General features: G+C 43.4%; 1 protein-coding gene across 1 annotated transcript in view; it reads left to right on the forward strand.

Annotated features, from left to right (window-relative positions):
• LOC100516527 (cytochrome c oxidase assembly factor 1 homolog) overlaps positions 1-12,214 on the forward strand; it is a 90,231-nt gene that overhangs the window by 18,645 nt on the left and 59,372 nt on the right. The window lies entirely within an intron of this gene.

Below are 12,214 nucleotides of genomic sequence, written 5' to 3' on the forward strand. Positions count from 1 at the left end.
TGGTATTAACATCCCCTGCTGTTGTTGTATTGCTATCATATGATTGTCGCCCTTAGATCTGTTATTATTTGCTTTATGTACTTGCATACTTATATGTTGTAAGAATATAAATATTTACAGATGTTATAGTTTCCTGTTATATCGACTCCCTTTTCACCATGTAATGACCTTCTTTGTTTCTTATTAACATATTTGTCTTCATGCCTATTTTGTCTGATAGAAGTATGGTGTATTTCTTTTGGTCTCATTTGAATGGGTATCTTTTTTTTTTCCCCCCAGTCCCTTCACTTTCAGTTTGTGTTTGTCCCTGTATCTGAAGTGAGTCTCTTGTAGGCAGCATATAGATAGGTCTTTTTTTTTTAATTGACTAACCCCCCCCCCCCCCCATATGGAAGTGCCTGGGCCAGGGATCAAATCTGAGCCACAGCTGTGACCTACACCACAACTGTGGCAGTGCCAGACCATTAACCCACTGTGCTAGGCTGGGGATTGAACCCATGCCTCAGCAGCAACTTAAGCAACTGCAGAGACAATGCCAGATCCTTAACCACAGTGGGAACTCCAGCCACGCTTTTGATTGGAGAATTTAGTCCATTTACATTTAAGGTAATTGTTGATACGTATGTGCTATTTGCCATATTAAAATTTACTTTCTGGCTGTTTTGTAGAAGCTTTTAAAAATCATATTTCTAGGTCCTATCCTCAAACCCAATGAAATAGAAACTTCATAATTTTCAGAAATCTGCGTAATCTGCTCTGGTGAAAATTGTTACTCTGGTTGAGCTGTTGTCCTATTCAGTGTATTGCTCAGGAGTTCCATCCTGGCTCAGTGGTAACAAACCTGACTAGCATCCATGAGGATGTGGGTTTGATCCCTGGCCTTGCTCAGTGGGTTAAGGATCTGGTGTTGCCATGAGCTGTGGTGTAGGTCATAGATGCGTCTCAGATCCTCTGTTGCTGTGTCTGTGGTGTAGGCTGGCAGCTACAGCTTTTATTCGACTCCTAGCCTGGAAACTTTCATATGCCATGGGTGTGGCCCTAAAAAGACAAACAAACAAAAACCCAACAACAAAAAAAATACTGCTCAGTAACACTGATGTGCTCTGAACCACAGAATGATGTGGGTCGGTTTCTTTCCTATGTGTAGTTCTCTTGCTCTCGTGGATACAAGGCAGTTACTCTCTTCTGCCCAGTTATACCGAGATGTATCATAGTGTCTGATCTCTTAATGAGTCTTTAATACCTAGTTGTGATTTATGTCAGAATATGTTAACAGGTACATCCCAAGATTTCTGCTGCTCCTGCAGTGTGGGCTTGTGAAACTGTGAGCGTAAGTTATTACATGATCTCTAACATGTATTAAAGATCTAAATGTCTCTCTCTCTCTTTTAAGCTTGTGGTGCCAAAATGTAAGGGGGAAAAGGGCAGGAAAACTGAAGGAAACAAATGTAGTATTGTTTTCAAAGGTGGCTTTGCTGGGGCAGTAATGTCAGAAGGCTCCCATGTCGCTTACTGCCTTTAGTTACGGCTTTTGCTGCCTGGCTGTTGTTTTAGAGTCACTTGTATATTCCCCAGTGGAAAATGTGGGCTTTCAGCTCAGTTGTGAAACAAGTATCACGTGGATATTAGCAGTTTGCTGTGGTGGAAAGGGCTTGGCACCTGAAGTTTTCAGTTAAGTTCTGATATCCAGTACTTTCCCATTCCTGTTTTTTTTTTTTTTTCATTTGTAATTTGGGGCAGTAGGAATACCTGCTAGAGTTTGGAGGATGAGATGGGAGGAGATGATTTGTGTCAAGCACTTAGCCTAGTTGCTAAAGAAATATTAGTTTACAGAATATTAATTCTGTAAGTGCACCTTACTGAAGCCACGTGTTTGGGAATCGTCCATGGACCTTTTCTCCTTTACCTACTGAAGCTCTAGCCACTTCATCTCCTTAGTAGCCTTAGGGTGGAAGTGAGCTGTGACCCACATTTTATAACAATTGGGCTTTAATCAGGCAGTAACTAAATCAGTCCTTCAGGACATCAATTCTCTGGTCCCTTTAGTGGTAGTAATCACTTTTGGTTAACTAGAACTGTAAAAGGACTGTACTGATTCTCACTTTTATTGGCAGAATTGGTACTCTTGTCCCAATTTCATAATAAATGTACCAGCATTGGCAGAATTAGTTATCTTAACATTGCTTTAATAAGATAGATAAGTATTTTTTCTCATTTATTTTTATTTTTTATTTTATTTTATTTTCTGTCTTTTTAGGTCCACACCTGCGGTATATGGAGGTTCCTAGGCTAGGAGTGGAGTCAGAGCTGTGGCCGCTGGCCTGTGCCACAGCAATGTCAGATCCGAGCTGCGTCTGCAACCTACACCACAGCTCATGGCAATGCTGGATCCTTAACCCACTGATCGAACCCTCCTTCTCATGGATGCTAGTTGGGTTTGTTTCTGCTGAGCCATGATGGGAACTCCCCATTTATTTTTAAAAATAGTTATTTTTTTTTTAAAGGGCTGCACTTGTGACATACGGAAGTTCCTAGGCTAGGGGTTGAATTGGAGCTTCAGCTGTTGGCCTACTCCACCGTCATAGCAATGCAGGATCCAAGCCATGTCTGCAACCTACACCACAGCTCACGGCAGTGCCTGATCCTTAACCTACTGAACAAGGCCAGGGATTGAACCTGCATCCTTGTGGATACTAGTTGGGATTGTTTCTGCTGAGCTACAATGGGAACTCCCTAAAAATAGGTATTAAGACAGTATAACTTTATTGTTATTTTTATGCTTAGCATTTTCACATATGTAAATTTATAGACATGCAGGATAGTGTAAAGAGTACACTTTGCCCAAACACACTCCTGGGTTCACATCTAGGCTCTGCAGTTTTATTTTATTTTATTTTGTCTTTTTGTCATTTTAGGGCCGCACCCATGGCATATGGAGGTTCCCAGGCTAGGGGTCTAATCGGAGCTGTAGCTGCTGGCCTATACCACAGTCACAGCAACACCAGATCGGAGCCGCATCTGCGACCTACACCACAGCTCATGGCAATGCCAGATCCTTAATCCAGTGACTGAGGCCAGGGATCAAACCCGCAACCTCATGGTTCCTAGTCTGATTTGTTTCCGCTGTGCCACGACAGGAACCCCGGCTCTGCAGTGTTATGACCTCAGTCAAGTTATATATGTTTTCTAGAGTTGCTTTGCCATGTTTTTAAAGTGGGTTGTTACAATTTAATTACGTACAGAGTTGTGATAATCATTAAAAGATAAATTTAAATGAAAACGCAAAAGGCTGAGAAAATCCAGGATCCTCTTCAAGAACAGAGTGGAATAACTTGTTTTCTTAGCTCTCCATATTTTTTAATGAAAATTAAGCTGCATTAATAAAGACAGTGTTCTGTTGATGCAGGAATATATTATACTTTTGGCTCAGCAGATCAGTGGAACAGAATAAGGAATACAGAAATAGGCGTATTGTATTTAGATACTTGGCTTATGGGAAAAGCGGCACGTGGAGCAGTGGAGATGCGGTATTTCCGTAAGTGGTGCTAGAGCAGCCTGTATATTCACATGGAACAAAGTGAACCAAGACCGCTGTCTCACACCACACTCCGTTTCTCAGTGGTTGTAGATCTGCTTGTAAAGGCAAAAGAATAGATACTTTGGGAGAAAACATAGGAAAATATGCATGCGGCTTGGAGTATGAAATTTTCTTAAGTAGGACGCAAAAAGTATTAATTATGAAAGACAGATTAGAAGTTGGATTTTATTAAAATCAGGAACTTCTGTTTATCGAAATTCAGCTTTAAGGAGTTCCATGGTGGGTCAGTGGGTTAGGGATCTATCTATTGTAGCGTGGGTTGCTGCCGTAGCATGGGTTTGATCCCTGGTCTGGGAACTTCTGAATGCCGTGGCACAGATGGGAAAAAAAAAAATCCAACTTTAAGAGAGTGAGAGGCAAGCCACAGAGGGGGGAAGGTATTTGCAGCATTCTGACAGAGGGTTCTTCCATCTGGACTGAGGCATGTAAGTCTCACCTCCTTGCTGGCTTCTAAGCTCCCTTTTAGAGAGCTCTGTTAGCGGTACTTCATTTTGATTTTCCTTTCTCAAGGTATGTGGAATGAATAAAGGCATAACAGGATTCAGAACACTGAGGGAACAGGCCTCGGGGTGTGCTCTGCTCCAGGGGGCTTCCTGGGTGAGCAATGAGGCCACATGGGCACATGGCAGGAGATCAGTAAGGGGTGCCTGGTTTGGGATCCCCAGAGCAAACTCGGACTTGAACCTTGGCTCTCTCACCTCTTGGTTTTGTGTTTTTGCCTCATCTCTAAAATACGGGTAGTTAACAGAACTCACCATGCAGGGTTGGGACTAGTGAAATGATGTAGACTAGTATTTGGCTGCAGGAGATCTTCAGTCTAGTGGGGTCCCTACAGAGCAGTGAGAAAAAACCCAATAGAAGGTTCCCTGGTGGCTCAGCAGTTAAGGATCCTGCATTGTCAGTGTTGTGGCTCTGGTTACTGCTGGGGTAGGCCTGATCCCTAGCCCAGGAACTTCTGCATGCCGCAGCTGCAGCCAAAAAAAAGCCCAATAGAAGAATGAGTGAGAAACTTGAACAGGCATTTCGCCAAAAGGATGTCCAAATGCCCAGTAAAAATAAGAAAAGGTGCTCAACACCACACGTCAGTAGAGAAATGAACTTAAAACCATAATGACGCATAAGCACTGCACACCTACCTGCACGTGACATTGAAAGGACTAACAGTGGAGAGTTTGCGCTGATATCAGCAAGGAAATTCTCCTTCGCTGTTGGTGAAATGCAAATTGGTACTGCCCCTTTGGTAAACCAGTTGGGAGTGTCAAAGCCGAAAGTATGCCGACTTCACGACCCTGCCGTTCCACTCCTCACCGAAGTGGTTCGTGATGGGCAGCCAGACGGTAAGTATGTGCATGTTTGTAGCACATTATTTGGTCCTCATATTGGGGAACTAGAGAAAATATGCATCAGCAGTGCGTGCAGTAGGATAGGAATTCCTGCTGCGGCTCAGCAAGTTAAGGACCCGACAGTTGTCTCTGAGGATGTGGGTTCGATCCCTGGCCTCACTCAGTGGGTTAAGGATCCGGCGTTGCTGTAAGCTGCGGTGGAAGTTGCAGATGTGGCTTGGATCCCGTGTTGCCGTGGCTGTGGTGTAGGCCAGCTGCTGCAGCCTAGACTCCATCCCTACCCTGGGAATTTCCATCTGCTGCGGGTGCGGCTGTGAAAAAGAAAAACCAAAAAACCCCTAATATAGTAGGTTAGTGAATTGTTATATGTCCCTGGCTGGAAATACAATAGTATAAATGAAAATGAACAAACTCAGCTCACACGACAAAGTGGATGGACCTCAGAAGCAGTGCTGAGCAAAAGAACTCACGTGGTGACGACTGCACACCCTGTGGTTCCAGGGTTTGGAAATCACGATAGTTGCCCTTGAGAGGAGAGGGCTTAATTGTCAAGAGGGATCCAGAAGGGACTGTCGGGGTACTGGCAGCGCCCTCTGTCTAGACCTCCGTGGTGGTCATAGGGGTGCTTGCTTTGTTCTTATTTATTTATTTATATTTTTGTCTTTTTAGGGCTGCACCACTGGTACATAGAGGTTCCCAGGCTAGGGGTCTAATCGGAGCTGTGGCCGCCGGCCTACGCCACAGCCGCAGCAACACCAGATCTGAGCCGCGTCTGCAACGTACACCACAGCTCACGGCAACGCTGGATCCTTAACCTACTGATCGAGGCCAGGGATGGAACCCACAACCTCATGGTTCCTAGTCGGATTCATTTCCGCTGTGCCACGACGACACCTCTGCTTTGTTCTAATTTATTAAGCTGAACATTTATGCTTTGTGTGCTTTTCTTGTGTGCAAATTCAACAGAAGAATGAAACCACCGTGCTTTATATTTATAATGCCCAGTAAATATTCAGGATGAGAGTGTCCTTCTTCGCTCTCATCTCCATTGGGAGCGTTTGCATATGTCCTTTAATTAATAATTAACTTTGGCCTTGGTGTTTACTTATAAATTTGAAGTCTTTAATGATAAGGCAATTTTAGCCAGTACACTTAGAGAAAGTGACTTTGCCCTTGAAAATTCAGATGCTCCAGTTTTTGTGTGACCTACAAACAGTATATTTTAAAGATGACAGAAGTGTAATGAGACTCTCTTATGACACATGTTGTTTTAATTTTCATTGTAAAAAAGTCATAAATAGTTGAAGCTGTCGCTTTACTGGGTACTTTTTCCTATTGTTTCAACCTTATTTTTTTAACCCAAGAGGTTTGCGATTTTACAAAAAGTTAGGTACATTCTCTGTTAACTTTTAAGTTTTAATACATTTATTTTTCTAAGTGTAATTGGAATATTGTTTTGAATTTTTTCTTTTTTGTCTTTTTAGGGCCGCACCTGTGGCTTATGGAGGTTCCCCGGTGAGGAGTCGAATCAGGGATGTAGCCGCCAGCTTATGCCACAGCCATAGCAATGCCAGATCTTATCAGGACCTGCAACCTGTACCACCGCTCATGGCAATGCCAGACCCTTAACCCCCTGATGCCAGGGATCGAATCTGCGGCGTCATGGATACTAGTCAGATTAGTTTCTGCTGAGCCATGGTGGGAACTCCTGTTCTGAATTTTTCTAATTGTTGAATATTTACAAGTTCATTATTGACTTTTAGGATTATCATTTACATCATACTTGATTAAACTCATTGATTCTGTGTTAATAATTTTGAGTAATTTCTTTGTATTATCTTCCTATACAGTCATATCAGTTATATCAACTAGCATTAATAATGGTGATTTTGGAGTTCCCGTCGTGGCGCAGTGGTTAACGAATCCGACTAGGAACCATGAGGTTGCGGGTTCGGTCCCTGCCCTTGCTCAGTGGGTTAATGATCCGGCGTTGCCGTGAGCTGTGGTGTAGGTTGCAGACGTGGCTCGGATCCCGCGTTGCTGTGGCTCTGGTGTAGGCTGGTGGCTGCAGCTCCGATTCAACCCCTAGCCTGGGAACCTCCATATGCCGCTGGAGTGGCCCAAGAAATAGCAACAACAAAAAGACAAAAGACAAAAAAAAAAAAAAAAAAAAAATGGTGATTTAAAAATTTTTTCCTCTTTTTAAAAAATATCTTGGAGTTCCCGTCGTGGCGCAGTGGTTAATGAATCCCACTAGGAACCATGAGCTTCGGTTTCGGTCCCTGCCCTTGCTCAGTGGGTTAAGGATCCGGCGTTGCCGTGAGCTGTGGTGTAGGTTGCAGATGCGGCTCGGATCCCGCGTTGCTGTGGCCCTGGCGTAGGCCAGCGGCTACATCTCCTAATAGACCCCTAGCCTGGGAACCTCCATATGCCGCGGGAGCGGCCCAAGAAATAGCAAAAAGACAAAAAAAAAAAAATCTTAATCACACCAGCATTCCTATTACCGTTAGGTCATCTTTATTTAGTCCGATCCCCTCTCTCCTCATGCTTTTTAAAAATAAGTAACATTTCTCTGTATTTTCTCCACTAAATTTAAGTGATACCCTTTTCTGGATTGTGCTTTAACCCTTGAATTCTTGGAAAGGCTCATAGGGTAAATAAGGGGCTCAAGCCAGAATTTAAACGAGTTCAAGGCATAAATGATAAAGGGTCACTGAAGATGCCAGTAGTACTGCGTACCTTTTAGCTTTTGAGTCAAAATACTCTAAGCATTATATAAAAGAGATTTTCTTTCCAGTGATATAAAAGGTGAAAAATTTTCTCTACTTTTATTTCATACTTTTTTCTTTAAAAGTAATTTAGTGGTAAAAAAGTATTTTAACTTAGGAAAAGGATTTTTCAGTCATCTATTGCTCTAAGCCTACATAAGCTTTTTGGTTTTATTGGTATCTTTCTTTGGTAGAAATGAAAAGGGGTGAGGTAGGCAGGCTATGTCGGCATAAGCTCATTACTGCTGTTAACCAAATGATACGTTAGCCCTTATTATGATTTCTGTGAGGTGAGGACCTCTGAGAGCCTGAATATTCCTTACCTAGTAGAGAGAGACGCGTTCTGGGTACAGAGGCCAGCGTTCCTAGGCTTCGTTTTCTTAACTCAGTACATTTTGAAAATGGTAAAGAACATTTGTCATCCCATTTGTAAAAGTGGAACTGTTGTACAAAAGGCAGCAAGATCAGTGTGCGCTTGAATATTAAAACTATAAATTTAAGGTTTTTACCCTCATTTATGTAGGGATCATCCTATGTTTTGGAAAGCTTAGCAGGGCTTCTCTGCCAGTTTTTTTCTCTGATGTTACCAGAAATTACATTTGCATCTGAGGCCAGAATTAGTTAGAATGTGGGTCTAAAAACTTTTTCCATGAGACAAGTCTGGCTACTCTCAGAGTCTTGCTTTTTTGTTGTTTTACTCTGGAAAATTTCATACATACACAGAATTGGAGAGCACAGCATAAACATACACCCATGTATCTAAGACTCAGATTTGACAATTCCAAAAGCTTCCATTTGCTGGAATGCAATTACTGATTGGAGGTTATACATTATTTGTTGTGGTCCATACATTCTTCTCCAATTTAAAGAATAAATTTGCCCCCAGATGATGCTAAGTATTTAGCACCTAATTTGGGCAAAATCCATCAAATCATAGAGCATCCTGGATTTGCTGCTATAGTCTTGTTTTTTTTTTTTTTTTTTTTTTTTTCTTTTTTGGCTGTCCTATGGCATATGGAATTCTTGTGCCAGGGATCATGTCTGCCCCGAAGTTGCCACCTGTGTAGCACTGCAGCAACACTGGATCCTTTAAGCCACTGGGCCAGGACCAGGGATTGAATCTGTATCTTTGGCACTGCAGAGATCCTGCCCATCCTGTTGTACCACAGCGGGAACGCCTAGTCCTTAATTTACTTACTTACTGCTTTTTTTAAGGGCCGAACCTGTGGCATATGGAAGTTCCCAGGCTAAGGGTCGAATCGGAGCTATAGCTGCCAGCCCACACCACAGCCACAGTCATGCAGGATCCAAGCTGCATCTGTGACCTACACCACAGCTCATGGCAACGCCAGATCCTTAACCCACTGAACGAGCCCAGGAATGGAACCTGCATCCTCATGGGTATTAATCGGTTGAGCCACAAGGGGAATTCCTCGTTCCTTTTTTTTTTTTTTTTTTTTTTTTTTTTTTGTCTTTCTAGGGCTGCACCCATGGCATATGGAGGTTCCCAGGCTAGGAGTCTAATCGGAGCTGTAGCCACTGGCCTATGCCACAGCCACAGCCACCCCAGATCAGAGCCATGTTTGCCACCTACACCATAGCTCACGGCATCGCCGGATCCTTAACCCACTCGGAGAGGCCAGGGATTGAACCTGCGTCGTCATGGATACTAGTCAGATTCATTTCGGCTGAGCCATGGCGGGAACTCCCGGAACTCCTAGTCTTGATTTTTGTTTAGTGAGGGACACTGAAGAGGTGGTAGTTGTTTTTGCTTGCCTTAAAGCACTTACAAAGAGATGTTAAATATGCAAATATACTTAACATAGATCTACCAGATGAAGAATCAAAAGGGCAGACCAAAAATGTACCTAAAATAGTCCCATGTCCAGGCATTTGTGTATTTGAGAAGTTAGGCTGACTCTTGTCATGCCCTAGGAATTCCCTACCTCCTGCCTCATTTCTCTTTCGATGTATTTCTCAAATGCCTTTGGACATGACTTCCAAGCTAGCTCTCGTTCTGGGGCGATGGTGTCTGTGATATGCTAATTGGGTGGTAGGATGTTAACAGCATTCTAAACAGGTGCGGTCTTTTTTGTAAGATATCAAATAAGTTTCCGTCTAGGACATACTGAACCAGTTAAAACATTTCTAACTGAGTTGTTTAAACTTTCTTTTTTGTGGCTGTGACAGTGGTGCTGCTGTGGTCAAGAGTCAAGTGGAAATCTAGGCAGTCTTTCAAGACTGGAAACTATCAGGAGCATATATAAAACACACCCATGCTAATTAGTGCTTAGAGAAAATTTTCACTTTTAAACAAATAATAGGTTGACTCTGCACATCCCACAGTCCACTTTAAACAGACACAATTAACTCTGTAATTGATAAAGTGAATAAGAACTTTGAGTCAAGTCATAATAACCACTCTGGTTACATCTAGAAAGGTGCGTCGGCTGTCTCCTCTCAGGACCGGATGAACCCTGCGCGCTCCGTTGTTGTGCTGCTTGTAAAATTCACCCAGTGAGGGCGGATGGGACTTCCGCGTTTGATGCTGGGGCACCAGAGTGCAGGGATCTCACCTTGACGGGTGGATTCTCTTGTGAGTGTCTCCATTCATGTCTGTCTCTCCCACTCCTGTAGTTTAATGAAGGCAGTCAAGATGTAATTGTGTCTTTCCTAACCTACCCTGCTGTGAGTTTTCCCAAGCTCCTGAGGTCTCTTTGGTGCTGAAAGCAAGCCCTGGGGGATTTGAAACTTTCCGGGGACAGTTGCAAAAACATTGTTGCTAATTGAATGTGGGAGTGGTGAGGACTTGTGACATTCAAGCGTGCAGACGCTTTTCAGCGTGGATCCATCAGGCCTCATACAGATGGAACATTTGTGTGCAGAAGTGTGTGTTCAGGGCGCCCTCCAAGCAGTATCTAACTGCCAAGGTTATTTATTTATTTTTGGTCTGGGAGGCGATTAGTAGGATGTTGCCTTATTTATTTATTTTTTTGAGGGGGGGCGCACCCGAGGCACATGGAGGTTCCCAGGCTAGGGGTCCAATCAGAGCTACAGCCGCCGGCCTACGCCACAGCCCCAGCAACGCCAGATCCTTAACCCACTCATCGAGGCCAGGGATCGAACCTGCAGCCTCTGGTTCCTAGTCAGATTCCTTTCCAAGGTGCCATGACAGGAACTCCAAGGTTGGTTATTTAATCAGTAACAGCTGATAATGGGCTTTTAAAGCACATTTTAGTTTAGATTCGTGTCCTTGGAAACCAAGTACTCAACCAAGTACAAATCACAAGTATAGCGAATTATTGGAGTTCCCGGCGTGGCTCAGTGGCGGTAACGAATCCGACTAGGAACCATGAGGTTGTGGGTTCGATCCCTGGCCTCGCTCAGTGGGTTAAGGATCCGGTGTTGCTGTGAGCTGTGGTGTAGCTTGCAGACGTGGCTCGGATCCTGCGTTGTTGTGGCTCTGGCATAGGCCAGCAGCTACAGCTCCTAATAGACCCCTAGCCTGGGAATCTCCATGTGCTGCGGAAGCGGCCCAAGAAATGGCAAAAAGACAAAAAACCCAAAAAACATAGAAAAACAAGTATAGCAAATTATTGATGATTCCCGCTGTGTAGCCACTAACACAGTTTATAGAAATAGTTAGCATGATAGAATTGTTCATGTGCTAATCGACTCGTCATTTTTGGCTCATGGCTGCCTAGTGAATCAACTTTTTCTTTAAGCCTTCACTATGATGATAAAGCAGGTTTTGCGTTGCCTTTGGTCCTGTGATTCTCAAAGGTTCTGTATAAATACTAGTGGGAGGCAGGTGTTCAATATCAGGATGGTAGAGCAAGTCATGTGGCTACAGAAACCATAGCATGGGCAGGTTTGTCGATTATACCAGTCAGTTGGGTTTATGCCTTTGCACCTGCAAATCATTTGTCAATTTTCACATCTGAGATTTTTAAAATCATTTTGCTTATGAGAGCAAGTTGGTTGTGTTGATGTCAGTGAAATTAATCTGTCTGATTTATCTAAGGGCGAAACCTTAGTTTTTCATATTGTATGTGAGTTTTCTTCCTGGCAAACATTAGTTTTCCTAGAGATTATATTTTGATGTTCCTGGATTTTTATCCTGTATTATTCTAATTAATAAGTGATCTTAAGGGGAATTTTTCTTCTGAGTTCAAGTTGCACAGGCCCTTGCTAGTTTAGTAAAAGATCTAAGAAAGCGGAAGAGACGGCCCTGGCCCTACCCAAGGCCCTGAGTGAAAGAGCAGGTACTATCTCTCTGCCTTGAGTGCAGTCATCTGTACCGCCCGGGGTTGTTCGAAGCCCACGTGAGCCTCGGGGTCTGCTTCAAAGTGCATTTCCACTTCACAGCCCTCCCTAGGGCTGTACTTGTGTGGTAGTGCTCACAGATGGTTAATATTTACATAGAAATGTGCCATTTGAAGGTCTCTTGAGAGAGTGGAAGCTGAGGTGGACCATGCAGTGGGATGGCAGCTCTGCCTCTTCTC

The sequence above is a fragment of the Sus scrofa genome, chromosome 18 (genome assembly GCF_000003025.6).
Source record: "Sus scrofa isolate TJ Tabasco breed Duroc chromosome 18, Sscrofa11.1, whole genome shotgun sequence".
In the NCBI taxonomy this organism is placed as follows: domain Eukaryota; kingdom Metazoa; phylum Chordata; class Mammalia; order Artiodactyla; family Suidae; genus Sus; species Sus scrofa.